The 25,522-nt window shown below is 39.4% G+C and overlaps 1 pseudogene; it reads left to right on the top strand.

Moving 5' to 3' along the window:
* The first annotated feature begins 1,569 nt into the window (after nt 1-1,569).
* On the top strand, nt 1,570-4,720 carry LOC125781240 (uncharacterized; annotated as a pseudogene).
* Nucleotides 4,721-25,522: the final 20,802 nt, after the last annotated feature.

Raw genomic sequence — 25,522 nt, forward strand, 5'->3', positions numbered from 1 at the left:
CTGCCCCGAACTCCATCCCAAATACTCTGAGTTCGCTCCCCCTCTTTCTTCTTCTCTGCCCAGTCAAGGACGTGGGTCAATACTAGCAAAACTCCCCCTATGGTCTCAGCACTGCAAAGTCTGAATGTCATGCAATTTATGTTTCATCCATGTGAGGGTGTGTAGAATTTGTCCTGTGATGCATTTTATTATATCTTTAGCAGGGGTCTTCTAATGGGGGGAGTATAATTTTGGCAGCACTATTTTTAGGTCTGCCGAAATTATACTTCCTCTACGATCTCAGCACTTCAAGGTCTAAATGTAATGCAATTTTTGTTTCATACAGGTCATGGTGTGTAGAGTATGTCTTGTGATGCATTTTACTATATCTTCAACAGGGGGGCTTCAAATAGGGGGAGTATAATTTTGGCAGCATTACTTTTTTACGCCTGCTGATTATATACTCCCCCTATGATCTCAGCACTGCAATGTCTGAATCTCATGCAATTTATGTTTCATCCATGTCATGGTGTGTAGAGAATGTGCTGTGATGCATTTTACTATATCTTAAACCGGGGGGCTTCAAATGGGTGGAGTATGATTTTGAAAGCAGTATTTTTAAGCCTGACAAAATTATATACTCCCATGATCTCAGCACTGTAAGGTCTGAATGTCATACAATTTATGTTTCATACATGTCAAGGTGTGTAGAGTATGTTCTGTGATGCATTTTACTATATCTTTAACAGGGGGCTTCAACTGGGGGAGTATAATTTTGGCAGCATTATTTTTAGGTCTTCCGAAATTATACTTCCTCTATGATCTCAGCACTGCAAGGTCTAAATGTAATGCAATTTATGTTTCATCCATGTCATGGTGTGTAGAGTTTGTCCTGTGATGCATTTTACTATATCTTTAACTGGGGGCTTCAACTGGGGGAGTATAATAATGGCAGCATTATTTTTAAGCCTTTCTAAATTATACTCCCCCTATGATCTCAGCACTGCAAGGTCTGAATGTAATGCAATTTATGTTTCATCCAAGTCATGGTGTGTAGAGTATGTTCTGTGATGCATTTAACTATATCTTCAACCGGGGGGCTTCAAATGGGTGAAGTATGATTTTGGAAGCAGTATTTTTAAGCCTGATGAAATTATACACCCCTATGATCTCAGCACTGCAAGATCTAAATGTCATGCAATTTGTGTTTCATACATGTCAAGGTGTGTAGAGTATGTTCTGTGATGCATTTAACTATATCTTCAACCGGGGGGCTTCAAATGGGTGAAGTATGATTTTGGAAGCAGTATTTTTAGGTCTGACGACATTATACTCCCCTATGATCTCAGCACTGCAAGGTCTAAATGTCATGCAATTTATGTTTCATACATGCCAAGGTGTGTAGAGTATGTGCTATGATGCATTTTACTCTATGTCTCAGAGACATACCCCCAGGGGATCCCGAGAGGGGGGGAGGATGAGATCCCCAACAGGACGGACCTTCAGATAACAACCCATGTAAATGACAAGACAACGATAAATGCAATATGTATCTGCGGGAAAACATGCAAGAATCCGCGGGGCCTCAAAATCCATCAGGCCAGGATGAAATGCTTGGACAAAGGGAAACAGGTGCAACGCACAGGACTAGTGCCTGGTGAGATGCAGGAGGAGCAGGGCCAGGACTCACCCCACAGAGCTCAGCACCTCCACGCACTGGCTCCCCAAAGTCCATGCAGAGTAGTTCGTAAGCGGATCAAATGGCCCCCAGCAACCAGCAAGAGCCTGTGGCAGCAATTCGACGACGATGTTTGTGAGATTGTCCAAACAACAGCTAAGGGTGACAGATGGTTGCAGACAATGACGACCATCATTGTGAGCTATGCTTCGGAGAGATTTGGCCTCATTGAGACAGGGAACAGCAGGATGCCCTACAACAAGAATCGCAGAGCCACCAAGATCCAGCAGCTGCGCCAAGAGCTGAAATCCCTTAGGAAGCAGCACAAGATGGCCAGCGATTAGGAATGGCAGCCCTTGGCAGAGTTGCGAGAGATCATCATGAAGAAGCTCCTGACAATCTGCAGAGCAGAGTGGCATCGCAGACGAACAAAGGAGAGGGCCAAAAAGCAAATATCCTTTATTGCCAACCCCTTTGGCTTCACCAGGAAACTACTTGGTGACAAGCGCAGCGGCCAGCTGGAGTGCTCTGCAGAGGATGTGAACGCCTTCCTTCACCACACCTTGAGCGACCCAGAAAGAGACCAGGATCTTGGCCCCAACAATGCTTTGGTTAGCCCAGCCGCACCAACTATAGAGTTTGACATAAAAGAGCCCAGCTGGAGAGAGGTCCAGGAAGTTGTAAAGGCAGCAAGATCAGCTTCAGCCCCTGGACCCAGTGGCGTACCATACAGCATTTACAAACGCTGTCCGAAACTCCTTCAGCAGTTATGGAAGATCCTGAGAGTAGTCTGGCGTAGAGGAAGAGTTGCCAATCAGTGGAGATGGGCTGAGGGTGTGTGGATCCCTAAGGAGGAGAACTCTAAAGAACTTGGCCAGTTTCGGACCATCTCACTGCTAAGTACAGAAGGCAAGATATTTTTCAGTATCCTGTCACGACGACTGTCGATGATCTGTTTAAAGAACAATTACATAGACACCTCTGTACAGAAAGGCGGAATCTCTGGAACATCTGGCTGCATGGAACACACAGGGGTCATCACACAGCTCCTTAGAGAAGCAAAAGAAGGCAAGGGCGACCTGGTTGTCCTGTGGCTGGACCTTGTTAACGCTTATGGGTCCATACCACACAAGCTGGTTGAGGAGACTCTCCGCAGACACCATGTTCCCAATAAAATCAGCAACCTCATACTGGATTATTACAACAATTTCCAGTTGAGGGCTACCTCTGGGTCCATAACATCCGAGTGGCACAGGCTAGAGAAGGGGATAATAACAGGCTGCACAATCTCAGTAACCCTTTTTGCACTTGCCATGAACATGGTGATGAAATCTGCGGAGCAGGAGTGTCGTGGGCCACTGACCAAGTCTGGAGTGCGGCAGCCACCAATCAGAGCTTACATGGACGACCTGACGGTTACAACATCATCAGTCCCTGGCTGCAGGTGGATCTTACAAGGTCTTGAGAAGCTTATCTTATGGGCAAGAATGAGCTTCAAGCCATCAAAGTCAAGGTCCCTGGTTCTGAAGAAAGGAAAAGTCTTGGACAAGTTCCGCTTCAAGATTGCAGAGTCCACAATTCCGACCCTGTCAGAAGCACCAGTCAAGAGCTTGGGAAAGCTCTTCGACTGCAGCTTAAAGGACACAGCGGCCATCCACAAGACCTGTGAAGATCTTGGTGCCTGGCTCACCAAGGTCGACAAATCTGGGTTGCCAGGTCGTTTCAAGGCTTGGATCTACCAACATGCCATTCTACCCAGAGTGCTGTGGCCGCTACTGCTGTACGATGTCTCCTTGTCAACTGTGGAAGCTTTGGAAAAGAAGATCAGCAGTTACTTGCGAAGGTGGCTCGGATTGCCGAGAAGCCTAAGCAGTGCTGCCTTGTATGGGTCCACAAACACCCTACAGCTCCCCTTCAGTGGCCTCTCAGAAGAATTTGTGGTGACCCGGACAAGGGAGGTCATGCAGTACAGGGACTCCAGGGACCCCAAGGTGGCAACAGCTGGCATCGAAGTCCGGACAGGCAGGAAGTGGAGTGCGGCCAGAGAGCTACAGGCAGCAGAGTCACGGCTCAGGCAGAAGGCCCTTGTGGGGACGGTGGCAAGAGTGCAAGCAGGCCTGGGATACTTCCCAGGTTGCAAGGTGGACAGTGCCAAAGGGAAGGAGCGACAACATCTCCTCCAAAAGGAAGTGTGTGCTGGTGTAGAGGAGGTTAGAGCCAGCAAGATGGTGGGACTCAGCCAGCAGGGTGCCTGGACTAGGTGGGAGAAGACCGAGCAGCGTAAAATCTCATGGCCAGACCTCAGGCGGGCTGATGTCAGCCGCATCATTTTCCTGGTTCAAGCTGTCTACGACACACTGCCAAGCCCTGCAAACCTGTACACCTGGGGTAAGAGTGAAACACCTACCTGCCCACTGTGTGCTGGGAGAGGATCACTTCAACACCTCCTCAGCAGCTGCCCCAGCCCTTTGGCCGATGGCCGTTACCGTTGGCGCCATGATCAGGTGCTCAAGGCAGTTGCAGAAGCCGTCACCTCAGCGATTCAGTCCAGCAGACACTGCCCAAGGAAGACCAACATCGCTTTCCTGAGGGCTGGAGAAAAGCCCCATGTGCAACCAAAGTACAAGTCAGGCTTGCTGTCAACAGCACCAGATTGGAAGCTTAGAGTGGATCTGGGAAAACAACTTAAGGACCCTGAACACATCGCCCAGACAAGATTGCGCCCAGACCTGATCATCTACTCAGATACAACCAAGCAGGTGATCCTGTGGGAGCTCACTGTGCCATGGGAAGAACACATGGTGGAGGCACATGCAAGAAAGCAGGCTAAATACCTAGACCTGGTGATGGAGTGCAGAAGTCGGGGCTGGCGTGCCTTCTGTGAACCTATTGAGGTGGGATGCCGTGGGTTTGCTGGACGCTCAACCTGCAAAGCTCTGGCAGGGCTAGGAGTGACAGGAGCTGCTAAGCGGGGAGCCATACGCTCCATTTCAGAAGCCGCAGAGAAAGCCACACGCTGGCTTTGGATAAAGAGGGCGAGCCCGTGAATTGGTGCTGCTGGGATGCAGTCCGGGAATTAATCAACCCCGGATGGGTCACCTGAGTGAGGGGGTCTGATGTTGAAAGACCCGAAACCCCCAATGACCCCCAGGAACATCACTGATGATGTATCCCAGCGCATCCAAGAGATGTATTCAAGACCATATCTTTAACAGGGGGCTTCAACTGGGGGGGAGTATAATTTTGGAAGCATTATTTTTAAGCCTGCCGAAATTATACTCCCCCTATGGTCTCAGCACTGCAATGTCTGAATCTCATGCAATTTATGTTTTATCCATGTTATGGTGTGTAGAGTTTGTCCTGTGTGCATTTTACTCTATCTTTAACAGGGGTCTTCTAATGGGGGGAGTATAATTTTGGCAGCATTATTTTTAGGTCTGCCAAAATTATACTTCCTGTATGATCTCAGCACTTCAAGGTCTAAATGTAATGCAATTTTTGTTTCATACATGTCATGGTGTGTAGAGTATGTCTTGTGATGCATTTTACTATATCTTCCACAGGGGGGCTTCAAATAGGGGGAGTATAATTTTGGCAGCATTATTTTTAGGTCTGCCGAAATTATACTCCCTCTATTATCTCAGCACTGCAAGGTCTAAATGTCATGCAATTTATGTTGCTTCCATGTCATGGTGTGTAGAGTTTGTCCTGTGATGCATTTTATTATATCTTCAACAGGGGGCTTCAAATGGGACAGTATAATTTTGGCAGCATTATTTTTAGGTCTTCCGAAATTATACTTCCTCTATGATATCAGCACTGCAAGGTCTAAATGTAATGCAATTTTTGTTTCAAACATGTCATGGTGTGTAGAGTATGTCTTGTGATGCATTTTACTATATCTTCAACAGGGGGGCTTCAAATAGGGGGAGTATAATTTTGGCAGCATTATTTTTAGGTCTGCCGAAATTATACTCCCTGTATGATCTCAGCACTGCAAGGTCTAAATGTAATGCAATTTATTTTACATACATGTCAAGGTGTGTGGAGTATGTGCTGTGATGCGTTTTACTCTATCTTTAACAGGGGGCTTCAACGGGGGGGAGTATAATTTTGGAAGCATTATTTTTAAGCCTGCCGAAATTATACTCCCCCTATGATCTCAGCACTGCAAAGTCTAAATGTAATGCAATTTATGTTTCATACATGTCATGGTGTTTAGAGTATGTCTTGTGATGCATTTTACTATATCTTCATCAGGGGGTCTTCTAATGTGGGGAGTATAATTTTGGCAGCATTATTTTTAGGTCTGTCGAAATTATACTCCCTCTATGATCTCAGCACTGCAAGGTCTAAATGTAATGCAATTTATGTTTTATCCATGTCGTGGTGTGTACAATTTGTCCTGTGATGCATTTTACTATATCTTTAACAGGGGTCTTCTAATGGGGGGAGTATAATTTTGGCAGCGTTATTTTTAGGTATGCTGAAATTATACTTCCTCTTTGATCTCAGCACTGCAAGGTCTAAATGTAATGCAATTTTTGTTTCATACATGTCATGGTGTGTAGAGTATATTCTATGATGCATTTTATTATATCTTCATTAGAGGGTCTTCTAATGGGGGGAGTATAATTTTGACAGCATTATTTTTAGGTCTGCCAAAATTATACTCCCTCTATGATCTTAGCACTGCAAGGTCTAAATGTAATGCAATTTATTTTACAAACATGACATGGTGTGTAGAGTATGTGCTGTGATGCGTTTTACTCTATCTTTAACAGGGGACTTCAACTGGGGGGAGTATAATTTTGGAAGCATTATTTTTAAGCCTGCCGAAATTATACTTCCCCTATGATCTCAGCACTGTAAGGTCTGAATGTCATGCAATTTATGTTGCTTCCATGTCATGGTGTGTAGAGTTTGTCCTGTGATGCATTGTACTATATCTTTAACAGGGGGCTTCAACTGGGGGGACTATGATTTTGGCAGCATTATTTTCAGGTCTGCCGAAATTATACTCCCTCTATTATCTCAGCACTGCAAGGTCTAAATGTCATGCAATTTATGTTGCTTCCATGTCATGGTGTGTAGAGTTTGTCCTGTGATGCATTTTATTATATCTTCAACGGGGGATTTCAAATGGGACAATATAATTTTGGCAGCATTATTTTTAAGCCTGACGAAAATATACACCCCTATGATCTTAGCACTGCAAGGTCTAAATGTAATGCAATTTATGTTTCATACATGTCAAGGTGTGTGGAGTATGTGCTGTGATGCGTTTTACTCTATCTTTAACAGGGGGGCTTCAAATAGGGGTAGTAAAATTTTATCTGCATTATTTTTAAGACTGCTTAAATTATGCTCCCCTGTTGAGCTCAGCACTGCACGGTCTAAATGTCATGTCATTTATTTTACACACATGTCAAGGTGTGTAGAGTATGTGCTGTGATGCTTTATCTTCAACAGGGGGGCTTCAACTGGGGGGAGTATAATTTTGGCAGCATCATTTTTAAGCCTGCCGAAATTATACTCCCCCTATGATCTCAGCACTGCAAGTTCTGAATGTCATGCAATTTATGTTTCATCCATGTCATGGTGTGTAGAGTTTGTCCTGTGATGCATTTTACTATATCTTTAACAGGGGGCTTCAACTGGGGGGCCTATAATTTTGGCAGCATTAATTTTAAGCCTGTCCAAATTATAGTCCCCCTATGATCTCAGCACTGCAAGGTCTGAGTGTTATGCAATTTTTGTTTCATACATGTCATGGTGTGTAGAGTATTTTCTATGATGCATTTTACTATATCTTCATTAGAGGGTCTTCTAATGGGGGGAGTATAATTTTGACAGCATTATTTTTAGGTCTGCCGAAATTATACTCCCTCTATGATCTCAGCACTGCAAGGTCTGAGTGTTATGCAATTTATTTTACATACATGTCATGGTGGGTAGAGTATGTGCTGTGATGCGTTTTACTCTATCTTTAACAGGGGGCTTCAACTGGGGGGAGTATAATTTTGGAAGCATTATTTTTAAGCCTGCCGAAATTATACTTCCCCTATGATCTCAGCACTGCAAGGTCTAAATGTAATGCAATTTATGTTTCATACATGTCAAGGTGTGTAGAGTTTGTCCTGTGATGCATTTTACTATATCTTTAGCAGGGGGCTTCAACTGGGGGGACTATAATTTTGGCAGCGATGATGATGTCGATGACAGACAGAGACGATGACAATGAGGATGGCCATGATAACTGTGGCAGAGATGATGAAGGTGATGCAGGCAGAGATGGTGGTGATGGTGACCATGGTGGCGAAGATGGCCAAAGCGAGGGCAAGGTGATGCCCAAGACGATGGCGATGAAGATGAGGAAGATGAAGACGAAGGCGAGAAGATCGCAGCGATGATGGCGATGACAGAGACAAAGACAATGAGGATGGCCATGACAACAGTGGCAGAGATGAAGGTGATGCAGAAAGAGACGAATATGCAGGCCAGAAGATGGCGGCAACGGAGATGAAGGCGGTGATGTAGGCAGAGACAATGGCAATGGTGATGAAGACTATGGCGGCGATGAAGGCGATGCAGGCGGAGATGGTGGTGATGACGATGGCGATAAAGAGGGCAATGACGAGAGCGAGATTACGCTCAAGACCATGCCGATGACGAAGGCAATGATGCAGGCGAAGCAGGTGAAAGTGATGAAGATGCCGGCGAGAAGATTGCGGCGATGATGGTGATGTGGGCAAAGATGGAGGTGATTATGACGGTGAAGACCGCCACGAAGATGACGACTACGGTGGTGACGATGGTGATGCAAAGATGGTGGTGATGACGACGATAGTGAAGATGGCCATGCGATGGTGATGGAGGTGAGTATGGTGAGGGTGCCAAGGATCGTGGTGACGACAATGGCACAATACAATAGACAGAGCAGCGATGGTGGCAGAGATATGGGGGCAACGACTACAAGGGTGAAGATGCTGATGGCAAAGATGAATACGATGGTAAGATAATTATAATGATGGCGAGGTTTGTTCAATGAGTAGGTAGAGAGGAAGTGACGGTTTAAATAGGGATGGAAGTGGGAGGAGTGAGGGCGTGGATCACTCCCAAAACTTAGTTATGACACATAACTCCACATAATATCAGCAGGCGTAAAAAATAATGCTGCCAAAATTTTACTCCCTCCAGTTGAGGCCCCCTGTTGAAGATAGGGTTAACTTTATTGAAGGAAAAGAAAAAGAATTGCATCATTTAATTTTGTCTCACTGTCCTTGGTCATAGTCTATAGGTCATAGATAAAAATAATAACAAACTGTTTCACTTTGTTCAAGTTTTAGAAATAAAAACATGATGTGAAATACGGGCAGATTTCAGGATGGGAAATGACATCATCTTCATTCATAAAAATCAGGACTAAGAAAAAAACACCACTATTTGCAAAGACATATTTCTACACTAGGGGATTATAGATGATCTAAGTATGAACTGATTATCAAAAGTGTCTTTCTGAACCCCACCACACGCTGTTAAAACACTGCAAATCTAGGCAGTCAAATACACCATTACAACCAACAGTGTCAAAACAACAGGGAATGTGTTTTTTTTTTCAGTTCTTAATACTCCTGCCTGGGTATCCATCTTTATAATCTTTTTTTCACAGCACCATGTATGTAGTCAGCCTGTTTGCTGTGCTCCAGTCACTAAAGCTGCACACTGCACTTGTTAAAATTGATAAGTTGATATGAGATTTTATATTTGGATAAATAAACCTTTATATATATTTAATTGTTTGTTTATTTTAATTTATTTTTCCCCAAAGGTACACAAAGCCCTATAATGGGCAGTGTGATGTTTTGACCTGTGCTCTGTTGGTAAAATGTCGTTCACATAAATGTTATTTTGACACATACCAGGCTGCAAAAATGGTTTTCTCAAAGTATAACATATTTTTAATGTATACTGCCCCTGCCCTTAGCATGAGGGTGCCAGTGAGAGAGGAGGAGCCTTCAATTGCTGCCACAACCTCCTTCAGTTTTTTCCCAATATTTGGTAACTTTAAGTAAAAAAAAAACAAGAACACGATTAAAGAATTTGTGGATGTCACATAACTTGTTTTTTGTTGAGAGAAAAATAATACATACTGTGGTATGTTACATACCTTTAAGTGCTGACACTATGTCTTCAATGAGCACAGATCTCTTTTTCGTAGGCTGCACAAAGCTCTCTTCACTTTCAGCATCTATTAGACTCTTTAACACAACAAACATTTAAATGTTACAATAAACTTAGTAATGAACTATGTTATAACATATTTGCCTTTGTAAGAGTGTGAGCAACCTACCACAACAAATTAAAAAGGTTTACAGGAATTTATATTGTGCATTGTGTATAGGATAAACAAAAACAGGATTAAAAAACAAAAATATACATTGCAAACACACAGCAAATTTGCCAGTGTTAAATCAGCAATGTGAGCTTTAAATCTAACTTGATTTACATATTAAATATAGAACGCTGTTGAAAAAGGTCAGGGCACAGCATTTACCACAAAGAGCACTTTTCCACCAACATGGAACAGGCTTTGTTCGCGTTCACGCACCAAATGTTGAACCGTTCTGTGCATTTCCACCAACAAAAATAGGGTTTTATAACCCATTGATTGCTTTTGCTTAAAAATGGCCAAAACGGTAAATATAGATGTACAGTATATAAATAGAAAACATTAATCTATTCTAGAAGACCCTGAAGTAAAACTCTGAACATGGAAAATAAAAGTTTCAGTTATGCAGCTCTGTCTTTGAAACCGATGAGCCTTAACATAATTCTAAGATCTGTTCTCTTTCACCATAAACAAAACTATTGATTTTTTTGGTTAGGACTACATTTTTAGCTACTACTGCTGAAACTCACCATTTCCAGTGACTTTTTATGTTTTACTAATTTATGGTTGTGAATTCCAGGCCAACAACTCTTATGTCTGAGTCTGTATCTGTATCACACAGTGGAGGGGCTGTGTTGGGATCAGGCCTTTTCTCTTCCTGAGATCTTCTTTAAGAGCCTCAACCATGTGATTTTGTGCCTTTTTTGACAGTGTGTGAGCACAACATTAAATAAAAAATGTAAAAATGTTAAACTTAGAGACACTCACAATCACAGAAATCGAAAGAGTACGATCTTGCACGATCAACATTGTTTCTGTGGTCAGAAAACTACTAGTAATAAATCTGTGGAGGAATGACAGTAATAGTCTACAATATGTAATTATACAGCTGATGTATAATGGGGAACCGCATTGTAGGCCTGAGCAAAAAAGGTGATGTAATTGATGATGACCAACAAGTAACCTGATGAAGGTGATAATCCTAAATTTGGAAAATTCCCAGAGAACTACAAAGGAAGCAACAAGATGCCATAAACCTAGAGTAATGCAGATGTTTGCAGTATAATTTGATAAATGCCAGGATAACAAGGTTTTGAAAGATGGTGAACACCGTATTATACTATTTATTTATAATATATTTCTATTGCATTTTCTATTGTTTTTCTTCTTTGTTCTGCTTTTAATCTTCATGTTCAAAAATATCTGTTGAAAGATACTACATTTTATTAACGTATTGTTACATATATAATAAATATTACAATATTAGAAAGTTTTATTAGCCTCTAATAATGCGAGATACATGTCACTATTGGGAAAATGTGTATGATTTTATTAGGCTATACTATGTCTTGGAGTATACAATATATACACATAAATTTATACATAATCTATCTTGCCAGTTTTGTACGTAAACAGTTATTTTAAATCATGTATTGCACTTTGGAACTGCTATATTCATTCAGACTACAAAAAGACACTGAGAATTGAATCTAATGAAGCTTTGCACTGCACTGCACAGCCTCTGCTAGGTTGCTGTCTAGGTTATCTCACTAGCTAGTTAGCTAGTTAGTTAGCAAACTAACGTTCGTAGTGGTAAGCTAGCTAACTAGTTAACTTACATTCACATTCGTAGCTTAACGTTAAAACTATGGTCTAATATGGTTTTATCGCCATTTACATTAGGTAAGATAACATGTTCTGAACTCTGTGCTACTTATTTACTAGTCCACCATCAGATATCGTTTTCAAAAGTCGTTCACCAGCCCTTACCCAGCCACTGCGCCCTACTAATAAGAGCCCTGCTCATTCAGCGCAGCTCTCCGCAGCCTTCAGCTGCTCCGCCTCACCCAGACCGAGGCTGCGCTCTAACTGGCTGATTACATTTTAAACTGCGAGCGCGAAGCCTTTAACCAGAACTCTTCAAACCTGCAGTCTTTCCTGTCCTGTACAATCCACAGCCAGAGGCACAGCGATATGTTTTAATGATGCTACAAATTTAAAATGCATAAATTAGAGGTAACAATTAACTAGGAAAATTCTCATACAAAGATCACAATGATCAGAAACCATAGCTTAGTAGCTGAACTGTAGGTACAGTTGGACCTTTCACTTTTGAAGATCAAGAACCTATGTTTAATTCTTAACAAATTAAAATATTATTATAATATTATTATAATATTTATATTATATTATAATAAAATTACATTTGGATTTCTGTAATAAATTTAAAGTGAATGTGTTTTATAATATTGTGAAAGTAAACAGAAGGTGTATTATTTAAGTCCTTTGGCTCTGGAACATCTCCTCGAGATTTGTAATGAACATGCCCCTGGGTTAGTGCCAGAAAGTGTGTACCTGTTTAACAAAGCTTATGTAGAGTATGGTCATTATGAACATCATTTTCACTGCTTCTCACGTTCTATGTACTTGGGGACAAGGGAAAATGTCCAACACCATGTGAAGCATGCCAGTTTGTATTTGATGCAAATACAAATCTTAAAAAATATCACACAGGTGGAGGACCCTATACATTTAGAAAACCAAAACCTGTTCTCAGATCTGAGACAAAACATTATGACCATGCTATGTCAGTTACTCCAGAACAGCCATTCATGGGGTGAAAGGCCCATCGGTATTGATGGGGTTAAAAAACGTTTCAGATGATTGGTGTACCAACATAGTTTTTGTCTTGGTGTGACTGGACAGAAGGTGAATATGTGGCTTGATTCAATAAATCACAGCAAAATGTACACCTGCATTCAATGTACACCTGCTGACACACATTGCAGCCAGCGTAAAGAAATGGGGTCCTTTCTGGGCAACTTAAAAAAAAAAAATAATCAAATGGCACTCTAGTGAAGTACTGCAATGGAACTACACATGTGCCTGTCCAGATTGTAAAGAGATTCCTCAGGTGGAATAGTCTATCTAAAAGGGGAGAAAAGTGCATAAAGAATGCAACCAATGACATCAAAGATCTCTTCTCTCAGCTTCAGAACAGCAATTATTTCAATACCAAATCAGAATACCCGAGTGGAAATGTAAGGAGGTTTGGTACTGCTTCAAACTGAGCGTCTTTATAATACAACCTAGCCACTAAAGCCTTTAATGATGATCCAGTATTAAAGTCATTTCCTTGGAGATTATGTATATTTCCACTCGACAGAAGAGAAATAAATCTATTGAAAAATTGCAAAATGTGTCATGATCAAAAGCAAAAAAACATATGCCATTCCTCTACCGAATAATGTAGAGAGAGACTGAAAATGTTTTACAGATCCAAAATTTTTGTCACATTTAAAATAAAATTATGGAATCACGTGGAAAGATCCATTGAACAGAGGGCAGTGGTACTGAGGTGGTGCTTTGGGGATGAGGTGGGGTGGTGACCATCTAATACTCTGACATTACTAATGCTCTTCATGCTGAATGCAATTAAAGCTTTCTATAGAGAGTAATGATAGCATGCTAGAATAATTTTTATACCCTTCATTTCTGTAGAAACAAAAAATGAGCAGGTTTCCCAGTAGTTATAGTCTATATGAATTAATGCATTTTTTTTTTCATTTTATTTGTCACGTTGAAAAAGACAAAGAATTTGAACACAATAATGAATTGCTTGTTAAAAATGTGTACATATGTGTTTTTATATGTTCAATATTTATGAAAAATTAAATACATTAGAAAATTAACTTTAATTCTGTTTCTTTCTGTTTATTTTTAAAGTTGGAAGTGTAAAACTACAATAATCAAAACTACAAAACACTTACTTTACACTACAATACTTTAATTTAATGTGAAGATGAATGTAAGAATGTTTTTAACAATACACCGATAAATACATACATACATACAACATAATACATGACAATAATGTACATTTTATTGCCTGAATGTAATAAGAAAGTAACTCGTGTAATTTTATGTGACACTGGAGGCATGTTTGCTTTAGAATGTGAGTGAAGTCCATTCAATTGTTTACGTTGGATTTAAGCATAATATAAATGTTTTCCAAATTGTACCATAGCATAGCGTAAAAGGTATTTTTTAAAATAAAATATGCTTTTTAAATAATATACTTAAAATAGAATGATATGTAAAAACACTTTTGGTTAAATGTGCTTTAGTATGTTTAGATTTAAATGTATTCTCTATCAACACATTAGAGTATAATTTAAGATGTATTACATTAAAATACATTTTATAGAAATACAAAAAAGGTATATTAAAGTAATATATCTTAAATTAAAATTAATATCTTAAAAAGGTATATTATTAGGAAATGTAAAATATTCTTTTAGTATTCTTGACCTATTTTAAATATACTCTTAGTGCTCTTAAATGTACTTCGTTTTCACAAAGGAGTGAGAGAGGAGCTCAGCACTATCCGCAAAATGCATTTGGGATAAATTTAAACAGATAAATAGCACATCCTCTCTGTCATCTGGTGTGGCTGATCTAGAAGAAAACTCTGTTACCGAAGATTTCACATTACTACAACAGGTAGGCCTACTACCAGATGTAATTAAACCGCTGTTCACATCTAGCATTCGACAAACACATATCTAATGTTACTAGAACAGCTTTTCTACACCTCAGCACATTAAAGTATAATTTAAGATGTATTACGTTAAAATAAATTTTATAGAAATACAAAAAGATATATTGTATGTGTACTAGGAAATGGAAAATATTTTTTAAATATACTGTTAGTGCTCTTAAATGCACTCCGATATTTACAAAGGAGTGAGAGATTAGCTCAGGCTAAGAAATGCCTTATCCCTGCATGATGTAGAAAAATGAGTGTATGCCTTCATTACCTCCGACAATTGTATGCGCTACTGTCAGAATGTTCCTGCAGCTAGTTCAAAATGCTGCAGCCAGGATCGTTACTAAAACTAGAACATTTGAACATTTTAGTCCAGTCCTGTAAGCATTGCACTGGCTTCCAGTCAAATTCCGCATAGACTATAAAGTTCTCCTGTGAACGTATAAAGCGTATGGGCTCGCACTTGCGTATTTGCGAGACCGTATCACTGCGAGACCCCATAACTGCGATCACTTAGATCACAAGGTGCTGGTTTCTTATAGTTCCCAGAATTTAGGAGAGCTCTGCAGGAGAAAGAGCTTTCTCTTATAAAGCACCCCAATTCTGGAATAATCTCCCCGAATATGTTCGGTACTTACACACAGTGTCAATCGTTAAGTCTAGATTAAACAATTACTTGTTTAGTTTAGCTTTTGGTAATTAATGTTTTTCTCTTTAGATAAGGTTGCAGATCCAGGTGTTCGTGGATATAGGGAATTGTGGTAAACTGAGATGCTGGTGCTGTTGTTCGCTCACTGCACGCGATCATTCAGGTTTGTGAATGGTGGAGTGGGTGGATGCCGGGGTTTCAGGGTGCCTCCGTGTCTATGCTACCTTCTGGCTCGCTCCCTTTAGGTAGGCTGTTTTATTCAGATCTGCCGGAGTCATTAGCCACACTCTGATAATGTTTTACACAAATCCAGGAAAAACGAAATACATATCTCTGCTTTCCTCCGAGTCACTGACTGCCCACCTGTCTGACCCGATACCGAGGGATGCTGGACCCTCAGGCTTTCATGTCCCCTGTCCGGCCAGACTGATGGAAGTTTCTGAAGTCAGCCTTTTTCATCACCTACCACAGATCAGCTGCTCATCTTACAGATTACATCCAAGCTTACATTAAATGTAACTGTTTCCGTTAGTGGCGCTGTTATACTCCTGTTATACTATAAAACCTATGTGGATATACAAAGACGTTTTTAGAAGCCGTTTGGCCAGTGGTAAGACGGTCCCCCCTTATATGTGAGTCTAGGTCCTCCCAAGGATTCTTCCTCCTCAAGCACTGAGGGAGTTTTTCCTTATCTCTGCGCTCACTGGGGGTTCTGTATTCTGTACTTTCTATGTTTAATGTTTTGCCTGATTCTTGATCATGTTTATGTAAAGCTGCTTTGAGACAACATTATTTGTAAATGCGTTTAAATCAAATCAAATACATTTGATATAGAACATGGGGTAGCCTTAAATCGCACCTGTCAAGACACCATTCATCACAATTAAAAGGAAAAGAAGGGTTAGCATTTAAATTTCCTTTAAGCTTCTGGGGCTTTAGCCCCGATTAATTTTTGTAATTTGTATTATTAACACAGGCCACTGGCCGTGTGTAAAGGGAAAATTAGCTTGCGGGTTTTGCGGAGCGCAGTGGGCTAGTAGGGAAGCCCCCATAGTATATGATGTCTATGGGAAGCTAATAAACTACACATTATAGTGTTAAACATTATATATCAGGATACGCTGATGACACCCAGCTCTACCTCTCAACCAAACCTAATGTTGCACCTTCATCCCTCATTGACTCTCTCGCTGAAATAAAACGTTGGGGCAGTAGTCATTTGAAATCATTTTGGATTCAACACACTTACCACCTGAAGAAGAAGAAGAAGTAGAAAAAAAGAAGAAGTTTGAAAAGTAACTTGACCTGAGAGCTTCTTATTAACATGATGTGATTGACAGTTTGGTGATTGTGAACATTAACTAAGTCTGATCAATACAACTATATACAAAATTACAGTATACATGAAATATTTTTTACAGGCTAATTTACTATTCAGCTGCTGCCAGTTTTTTTGAACAGTGATTTAATTTAACATTTTTTTTTCAGTAACTTACTGTTAACTACTGTGATTTTATTTCACAGTAAGTAACTTGTCAATTACTGCCAGTTAGCTACTGTGATTTTATTTCACAGTAAGTTACTTGTCAATTACTGCCACTTACTTACTGTAAATTTTACAGTACATTTTACAGTGTAAATGTTCTTTGATTAAATTTGCAATAAAAAAGAACTTTTGTTGATTGGTACCAAATCAAGACTAAGTAAATTTCATAACTTCCACATTCCTGTTGATAACTCCTCCATCTCTCCCTCCCCTCAGGTCAAGAGTGGGTGTCTGGGTGTCATTGTCAAAAGCATACTTTCCTTAGGATCCCATGTCAATAGTTGGTCAGCCTACAAAAAAAATAATCGTCTTTATCCTTCTCTTACTGCTCACACTACAACTAATCTGGTCCACAGTCTGGTTACCTCACGTTTCGACTACTGCAACTCTCTTTATTTTGGCCTGCCACAAAAAACACTACATACTGTCATTACCCAGACTCCCTCAATGCATCGTTTAACACCTGTTTTACAACTAACTGGCTTCCTATCCCATTTCGAATGAACTATAAAATACCCCCCCCCCCCCCCCTCACAATCTTGCCCCTCCTTATCTTTCGTACCTTCTTCACATTGCTACACCTGCTCGTACCTTCAGAACCTCTTCTTCTATTTATCTCACTATTCTTCCTGCCCGTCTTGGGGAGCAGAGCGAGCATTCAACCGCTCTGCTCCCCGGCTCTGAAATTCACTCAAGATAGACCATTGCCACATTTCAAATCCAAACTCAAAATGTATCTGTTTAAAGTTGCTTATGATTTGTGATTATTAATCCTATTCTGTACTTTTTTCCCTGTGTATTCTATATTCTGTCTCTATATATGTATTTTATATTCTGTCAGTTTTATGTTGAATCATGTAAGGTGACAAGAAAGGCGCACACAAGTAAAATCTATTGACCCCTTTCACACCTGACACTTGGGTTCAGAGCAGACTGAAAAATTAGAATATTTGGACCAAAGGAAGTAGGTGTGAAAGCCTTGAACTTCAATTGAATTCAAACCTGACTCGTCATTGACTGTAGTGCAACATAATTTTTTTAATGACCTACACGTTTAACATTTTTATTAAAGACGCAGAGGAGTTGCACTCCGTTGCATGGTGGTTTACATCGGAGATCTCTTTAAGGAATACTTTGTGGGGAAAAATGAAATCTACCTTAAAACATTACGGTAACTACAGCAACATTGAAACTAAAATATTAACTGTTTTTTCTATAAGGATGCTGAAGTTCTGAACAGACAACTTGCTGGGAAGGTTATGAAAATTATGCTTAACAAAGCTGCCCCAGCCAGTGCCTCTCTTCTGATAGGGGGAACAGAAGTCCTGAGGGGACTTTTGTGTCTTTCTGATGGGTCTTATATAAGCCCTTAATCTCAGCTACCCGACAACTGAGGCATACATTTGAAGTTTTCAAAAGTTACTCCTCAAACTGGATGGACTGAAAGCTAGTATGAAATAACGTCAACAAAATATTAGCTCGTAAAGTTCACTTGCTAATTAAAAAAATAAACAATTTTATTTCTTAACAGCTGTTATCAGCTGGAATATTTTATTTTGTAATTGCAAATGTCTATTATTATGCAACAGTTTGTTGTGCCCACTTTTTAAACCAATAAAAAAGGGTTATGTTTTAAAATGTATATATATTTGCATGAAGAAATTCTTACATGGATTAGGTAGGTTCAAATAAATAAATCTTCAACGTTTTTAATAAAATGATGGTGGGAACAAGTCTCTTAGCTTTTTCTCAACAACATTTTAGTTAGGTTTAGTTAGGATTGCAAAACGATACACGCAATCAATTTTTTAAAAGTAGATCCAGTATATTATTTTTAGAGAGCACATGAGAACTGTTGACAACAAGATGTTAGTGCATTTTACACAGTTAAAATGTGGTTTAGGTCTTATTTTTGATCGAAAGAGAAGTCTTCAGTTCAAAACAACACATGAAGCTAGATTTCGCTCTTAGGAGTGAAATAGGAGCTCAAAACTAAGCGCTCAAAACTTTTTTCGTGATTTTTTTTTTCAACATTCAACATACAAATGAACCCCAACTCTTTATTACATGACGGTTTGTTGAGTTGAGTTACATGACGGTTTGTTGAGTTGAGTTACATGACGGTTTGTTGAGAGTCTGCCAGTTGGGCTGTACGTAGACATGTGAAACATACATGTAAAACTCTCCTACATAAAAGTGTCCAACTACGGGAAGTCCATTGTGCCAAAGAAACAACAAGAGCTTTTACACATTACTCTGATGTGTTGTGTTCTTGCGCCCTCTAGTGTCACTAAGAGAACATAACAGTATTTTTTTTTTATATATTTCTGATCGAAGGAGAAGTTTTCACTACAAAACAACACGTGAAGCTTTTTTCGCTCTAAGCAGTAAGACAGGAGCTCAAAACTAAGTGTGAAACGCATTTCTCGGCGTGAAAGAAGATTTTACAACATTCAACATACAAATGAACCCAAATACTTAAGAAATGAAAAAACGAGATGTTAGTGTATTTTACACAGGTATAATGTGTTTTAGGTCTCAAAAACTCATTTCTGATCGAAGGAGAAGTTTTCACTACAAAACAACCCTTGAAGCAGTTTTCGCTCTAAGCAGTAAGAGAGGAGCTCAAACTAATCGTAAAACGCATTTCTTAGCGTGAAAGAAGATTTTACAACATTCAACATACAAATGAACCCAAATACTTAAGAAAGGACAAAAACGAGATGTTAGTGCCTTTCACACAGGTATAATGTGTTTTAGGTCTCAAAAACTCATTTATGATCGAATGAGAAGTTTTCACTAAAAAACAATCCTTGAAGCCGTTTTCGCTATAAGCAGTGAGAGAGGAGCTCAAAAGCTCATTTCTGACCGAAGAAGAAGTTTTCACTACAAAACAACCCTTAAAGCCGTTTTCGCTATAAGCAGTGAGAGAGGAGCTCAAACTAAGCGTAAAACGCATTTCTCAGCGTGAAAGAAGATTTTACAACATTCAACATACAAATGAACCCAAATACTTAAGAAAGGACAAAAACGAGATGTTAGTGCCTTTCACACAGGTATAATGTGTTTTAGGTCTCAAAAACTCATTTCTGATGGAAGGAGAAGTTTTCACTAAAAAACAATCATTGAAGCCGTTTTCGCTCTAAGCAGTAAGAGAGGAGCTCAAACTAATCGTAAAACGCATTTCTTAGCGTGAAAGAAGATTTTACAACATTCAACATACAAATGAACCCAAATACTTAAGAAATGAAAAAACGAGATGATGTGTTTTAGGTCTCAAAAACTCATTTCTGATCGAAGGAGAAGTTTTCACCACAAAACAACCCTTGAAGCCGTTTTCGCTATAAGCAGTGAGAGAGGAGCTCAAACTAAGCGTAAAACGCATTTCTCAGCGTGAAAGAAGATTTTACAACATTCAACATACAAATGAACCCAAAAACTTAAGAAAGGACAAAAACGAGATGTTAGTGCCTTTCACACAGGTATAATGTGTTTTAGGTCTCAAAAACTCATTTCTGATGGAAGGAAAAGTTTTCACTAAAAAACAATCCTTGAAGCCGTTTTCGCTCTAAGCAGTAAGAGAGGAGCTCAAACTAATCGTAAAACGCATTTCTTAGCGTGAAAAAAGATTTTACAACATTCAACATACAAATAAACTCAAACACTTAAGAAAGGACAAAAAAGAGATGATCGTGCATGTTACACAGTTATAATGTGATTTAGGTCTCAAAAACTGATTTCTGATCGAAGGAGAAGTTTTCACTACAAAACAACCCTTGAAGCCGTTTTCGCTATAAGCAGTGAGAGAGGAGCTCAAACTAAGCGTATAACGCATTTCTCAGCGTGAAAGAAGATTTTACAACATTCAACATACAAATGAACCCAAATACTTAAGAAATGAAAAAACGAGATGTTAGTGCATTTCACACAGGTATAATGTGTTTTAGGTCTCAAAAACTCATTTTTGATCGAAGGAGAAGTTTTCACTACAAAACAACCCTTGAAGCCGTTTTCGCTATAAGCAGTGAGAGACGAGCTCAAACTAAGCGTAAAACGCATTTCTCAGCGTGAAAGAAGATTTTACAACATTCAACATACAAATGAACCCAAATACTTAAGAAAGGACAAAAACGAGATGTTAGTGTATTTTGCACTAACAAGGTATAATGTCTCAAAAACTCATTTCTGATCGAAGGAGAAGTTTTCACTACAAAACAACCCTTGAAGCCGTTTTCGCTATAAGCAGTGAGAGAGGAGCTCAAACTAAGCGTAAAACGCATTTCTCAGCGTGAAAGAAGATTTTTACAACATTCAACATACAAATGAACCCAAACACTTAAGAAATTAAATAAACGAGATGATCGTGCATGTTCCACAGTTACAATAGGTTTCAAAAACTCATTTCTGATCGAAGGAGAAGTTTTCACTACAAAACAACACTTGAAGCAGTTTCGCTGTAAGGAGTGAGGAGGAGCTCAAAACTCAGCGTGAAAAAAGATTTTCCAAGATTCAACATTCAAGAATTTTTTATTACATGACGTGGTACATTTTACACAGTGCAACACTTCGCTCTTAGGAGTGAGAAAGGAGCTCGAAACTATTCTCAAAACGCATCTGTCAGCATAAATCGTCGAAAAACAGACTTTATTACATAGATCACACAAATAAACCCAAACAATTAAAAGAAATGTTGAAAACGACATGTTGGTACATTTTACACAGTTATAACGTGTTTTAGGTCTTAAAAACTTAATTCTGATCTAAACAGATGTTTCTGGTTAAAACAACACTCGAAACATTTTATCTCTCTATTGAATGAGAGAAACTCATCTCTTAGCCTAAATCGTTCAAAAACAGACTTTAATACATTCAACACACAAATTGAATCAAAACACTTTAGAAACGTTGAAAAGAAGACGTGCATTCTTAACATCTAATTTCTGAATGAAAAAGAAGTTTTCAGTTCAAAGCAATACTTGATACAGTTTCTCTCTCTTGAAAAGACAGTTTAATATATCCATGTGTATAGAAATATGAGTAATGAAAGCAGTTAGAGTAATGTAAGATGACAACTTCGATGCAATTAGTAGTGGAGAGTAAACAGCTAGTGCAAGGCAGGTGAATAAACTGAAAGTTGATGGGCAGCTGAAATGTGGTGGGTGATAGGGAAGGCTGACATCAAGAAACTTCCATCAATCCGGCTGACATGAGATCGTGAAGGTCCAATTGGTATCGGGTCAGACAGTTGGGTCGTCTCTAACTCGGAGGAAGACAGAAAGATGGAATTAGTTTTGATTGGATACTTCCCCCAGTTGAAGCCTCCCCTGTTGAAGATAGTGTAAAATGCATCACAGGACATACTGTACACACCATAGCATGTATGTAAAAAAAATTGCATTACATTTAGACCTTGCAGTGCACAATGAAATGGATGAAACCTAAATTGCATGACATTCAGACCTTGCAGTGCTGAGATCATAGAGGAAGTATAATTTCGGCAGACCTAAAAATAATGCTGCCAAAATTATACTCCCCCCAGTTGAAGCCCCTTGTTAAAGATAGAGTAAAATGCATCACAGAACATACTCTACAAATCTTGACATGTATGAAACATAAAATGCATGATATTCAGAACTTGCAGTGCTGAGATCATAGGGGGAGTATAATTTCGGAAGGCTTAAAAATAATGCAGATAAAATTTTACTACCCCTATTTGAAGCCCCCCTGTTGAAGATATAGTAAAATGCATCACAGGACAAATTCTACACACCATGACATGGATGAAACATAAATTGCATGACATTCAGACCTTGCAGTGCTGAGATCATAGGGGGTGTATAATTTCGTCAGGCTTAAAAATACTGCTTCCAAAATCATACTCCACCCATTTGAAGCCCCCCGGTTGAAGATATAGTAAAATGCATCACAGCACATACTCTACACACCATGACATGTATGTAAAATAAATTGCATACCACTCAGACCTTGCAGTGCTGAGATCATAGGGGGACTATAATTTCGACAGTCTTAAAAATAATGCTGCCAAAATTATAGTCCCCCCAGTTGAAGCCCCCTGCTAAAGATATAGTAAAATGCATCTCAACTGTAGACACCTTGACATTATGAAACATAAATTGAATGACATTAAGACCTTGCAGTGCTGAGATCATAGGGGGCGTATAATTTCGTCAGGCTTATAAATGCTGCTTTCAAAATCATACTCCACCCATTTGAAGCCCCCGGTTTAAGATATAGTAAAATGCATCACAGCACATTCTCTACACACCATGACATATATGTAAAATAAATTGCATAAAACTCAGACCTTGCAGTGCTGAGATCATAGGGGGACTATAATTTGGACAGGCATAAAATTAATGCTGCCAAAATTATAGTCCCACCAGATGAAGCCCCCTGTTAAAGATATAGGAAAATGCATCACAGGACAAACTCTACAGACCATGACATGGATGAAACATAAGTTGCATGACATTCAGAACTTGCAGTGCTGAGATCATAGGGGGAGTATAATTTCGGCAGGCTTAAAAATAATGCTGCCAAAATTATACTCCCCCCAGTTGAAGCACCCGTGTTGAAGATAAAGCATCACAGCACATACTCTACACACCATGACATGTGTGTAAAATAAATGACATGACATTTAGACCATGCAGTGCTGAGCTCAACAGGGGAGCATAATTTAAGCAGTCTTAAAAATAATGCAGATAAAATTTTACTACCCCTATTTGAAGCCCCCCTGTTAAAGATAGAGTAAAACGCATCACAGCACATACTCCACACACCTTGACATGTATGAAACATAAATTGCATTACATTTAGACCTTGCAGTGCTAAGATCATAGGGGTGTATAATTTCGTCAGGCTTCAAAATACTGCTTTCAAAATCATACTCCACCTATTTGAAGCACCCTGTTAAAGATAGAGTAAAACGCATCACAGCACATACTCTACACACCTTGACATGTATGAAACATAAATTGCATTACATTTAGACCTTGCAGTGCTGGGATCATAGGGGTGTATAATTTCGGCAGGCTTAAAAATAATGCTGCCAAAATTATAGTACCGCCAGTTGAAGCCCCCTGTTAAAGATAGAGTAAAATGCATCACAGCACATACTCTACACACCATGTCATGTTTGTAAAATAAATTGCATAACACTCAGACCTTGCAGTGCTGAGATCATAGAGGGACTATAATTTCGACAGGTTTAAAAATAATGCTGCCAAAATTAGAGTACCCCAGTTGAAGCCCCCTGTTAAAGATATAGTAAAATGCATCACAGGACAAACTCTACACACCATGACATGGATGAAACATAAATTGCATGACATTCAGACCTTGCAGTGCTGAGATCATAGGGGGAGTATAATTTTGGCAGGCTTAAAAATAATGCTTCCAAAATTATACTCCCCCCAGTTGAAGCCCCCTGTTAAAGATAGAGTAAAACGCATCACAGCACATACTCCACACACCTTGACATGTATGAAACATAAATTGCATTACATTTAGACCTTGCAGTGCTAAGATCATAGGGGTGTATAATTTCGTCAGGCTTCAAAATACTGCTTTCAAAATCATACTCCACCTATTTGAAGCCCCCCGGTTGAAGATATAGTAAAATGCATCACAGCACATACTCTACACACAATGACATGTATAAAACAAAAATTGCATTAGATTTAGACCTTGCGGTGCTGAGATTATAGAGGGAGTATAATTTCGGCAAACCAAAAAATAACGCTGCCAAAATTATAGTCCCCCCAGTTGAAGCCCCTTGTTAAAGATAGAGTAAAACGCATCATAGCACATACTCTACACACCTTGACATGTATGAAACATAAATTGTATGACATTCAGACCTTACAGTGCTGAGATCATAGGAGTGTATAATTTCATCAGGCTTAAAAATACTGCTTCCAAAATCATACTTCACCCATTTGAAGCCCCCCCTGTTTGAAGTTATAGTAAAATGCATCACAGCAAATACTCTACACATCATGACATGTATGTAAAATGAATTGCATATCACTCAGACCTTGCAGTGCTGAGATCATAGGGGGACTATAATTTGGACAGGCTTAAAATTAATGCTGCCAAAATTATAGGCCCCCCAGTTGAAGCCCCCTGTTAAAGATATAGTAAAGTGCATCACAGGACAAACTCTACACACCATGACATGGATGAAACATAAATTGCATGACATTCAGAACTTGCAGTGCTGAGATCATAGGGGGAGTATAATTTCGGAAGGCTTAAAAATAATGCTGCCAAAATTATACTCCCCCCGTTAAGCCCCCCTGTTGAAGATAAAGCATCACAGCACATACTCTACACACCATGACATGTGTGTAAAATAAATGACATGACATTTAGACCGTGCAGTGCTGAGCTCAACAGGGGAGCATAATTTAAGCAGTCTTAAAAATAATGCAGATAACATTTTACTACCCCTATTTGAAGCCCCCCTGTTAAAGATAGAGTAAAACGCATCACAGAACATACTCCACACACCATGACATGGAAGCAACATAAATTGCATGACATTTAGACCTTGCAGTGCTAAGATCATAGGGGTGTATAATTTCGTCAGGCTTCAAAATACTGCTTTCAAAATCATACTCCACCTATTTGAAGCCCCCTGTTAAAGATAGAGTAAAACGCATGATAGCACATACTCTACACACCTTGCCATGTATGAAACATAA

This window comes from Astyanax mexicanus, chromosome 15, assembly GCF_023375975.1.
Source record: "Astyanax mexicanus isolate ESR-SI-001 chromosome 15, AstMex3_surface, whole genome shotgun sequence".
NCBI classification, from domain to species: domain Eukaryota; kingdom Metazoa; phylum Chordata; class Actinopteri; order Characiformes; family Acestrorhamphidae; genus Astyanax; species Astyanax mexicanus.